The sequence below is a fragment of the Tupaia chinensis genome, unplaced genomic scaffold (assembly GCF_000334495.1).
Source record: "Tupaia chinensis unplaced genomic scaffold, TupChi_1.0 Scaffold143289_1, whole genome shotgun sequence".
Lineage (NCBI taxonomy): Eukaryota > Metazoa > Chordata > Mammalia > Scandentia > Tupaiidae > Tupaia > Tupaia belangeri.
This window is the reverse complement of record NW_006203134.1, coordinates 130,643-132,814: the sequence shown is the minus strand read 5'-3', so window position 1 is coordinate 132,814 and position 2,172 is coordinate 130,643.

Genomic DNA, 2,172 nt, shown 5'->3' with positions numbered 1-2,172 from the left:
GGCTTCTGTGAGTCACTGAAGCCCACTAGACATCTTCCTTAGCCAAGAAAGGGCAGCTGGAAGTCTGATGCCCCCCTGCCAATTAGAGTCAGGTGGCAACCCAACAGCTACTCAAAACTAGACATTCCTTTCACAGGTGGTCCCATGACTCACCAAGGTGGAGCCTTCACTGGCAGATCCAGCTCTTGGGGAAATCTTCAAAGGACGTGCGGCAAGGGGCAGAATCCAGGGATGAGAAAGCAAAATGGGTGGCAATTTCTTGTTCCTGCTATGCCAACCACAAGGGGCTTGCCATGGCAACTTCGTTTCCAGTCAGAGCTGATTATCTCTCCACACAGGTTCACAAAATTACAAGATGGATCATGTCCTTCACATCTTTCCCTGAAAACCTGATTTCTGACTAAGTGCCTCTCCACACCTCAATCTAGTCAGAGGTACCTTACGCTGATACTCCCGTTATTTTATTTTAGATTGTATTTTATTGCAAAGTTTTGCCATAGCACACACGTCTACTTAGTAGAGAGAGAGACACACACACACACAGACAGTGAGAGCTCAAATGAGAAATCAACAAAGGGGGACTGACCGCGCCCCAATCCAACGACTCCATTTTACCCTGAGATCCTGGGTACACTCTGATATCTGCCCGGATAAATTTTCAAGCCTCTAGTTGCACGGCTCAAACCATGGTCATCCGGGGGACAGTGTAGAGACGTCACCTCTGAGGCCATCCACTGACCTCAGTACTCTCTCTCTTTTCAACGCACTTCATCCAGTCTAAAAAAGTATATTTCTTCCAGTGGGCGTTCTGTACTTCTGCATAGAGACAATAAGCTGAGAGTGAACATGAATCTCCTGGGAAAAGTGAGGTCCATCTCTCATGTGTCAGAAACGACTCTGCAGAAGGACAGACAGACACGGATAAGACATAATGATGGAATCCAGGTATCTCTTTTTTATGCATTTCCACAAACTCAATAGCTCCTATTTCCTGCCTGAAAGGAAACCAGGGAAGACTCTTGGAGCTGATAAAATGGAACAAATGTTTATAAATGTTGAGGTCCATTGTGGGACCAGAATGGCCTAGGTCAGTCAGTAAACACATTAGCGTACACAGTGATGACCATGGGATTGCAGGTGTTTGTGCGATTGGGGGGAAACGGGATTGACAGATGGGGTTGAGTCACTGCCTCTTGTAGTAAAGGAAAGACCACTCCAAGAGGGTGTGGCCATTACTGACTATGCATCAGTGGTGAATAGAAACAGAACAGCATACTTAAGGAAGTGTTTACTTGAGCCTACACAGGCTCAAAGGTCAATGCAAAGAGATGACACTTAGTTCTTTTTAGCATTTTTATTTCACCCTGGTAATATACATCTTATCTTTAGGACTACAATCCATGTCCCAACGACGGACAGATGACTTTCTGGCCCTCGACTTATTGTTAGCTTCCCAGTGCAGTGAACGTCCCAAAGTTACAAGGGAGGTCTATCTGAAAGATCACCTTCATTACAAGTACGTGGCTTCCATGTCCATTTCCTAAGAGTTCTCCTCCCTACATACAGGACATACATTTTCATGATGGGAACATAGATTCAAGTGTTCCAAGAACTCAATGTTCCTTCAGGACATAGACGTAACTTTCAAACATCTCATTCCAGTCCCACACGGTGCAGAGTTGCATCGCTGGTTGCGTTGAGTCACATGGCTTCATGTGTTATTCCTCCAGGATACTGATTGTCCTGAACCCTTGTCAGAATATTAAGAGAGCTGCTGTGGACCTCATTGCCATCAGTGTTTTTGACAACCTGATTTCAATTTCTCTAGAGAGCTCTCTCTCTCTTAATGGACAGTGGGGTTCTTTGGGACGTCTGTGTTTCCCATCGAGCATGTAGGAGATGGCTTCTCGGACTTGCTTGACCATTGTGCATGCCCACAGCCATGCATGAGATTTGCAGCTGCCCCACAGTTTCTGAAACTTTGGATGTGCGCAGACATTTTCATGATAGCCATTCTCGTGGCACCATGGCAGGCCTCAGGGCATATGGCTTAGCGTATTCTTTGGTGCAGACACTACAAGGAAATATCCACATAGTCTAAGGCTCCCAGCCAGGAAACCTTCTGTTCAACACTGTCACCTGGTGCACCTACACAGGGCCGTCTGCTTTGGT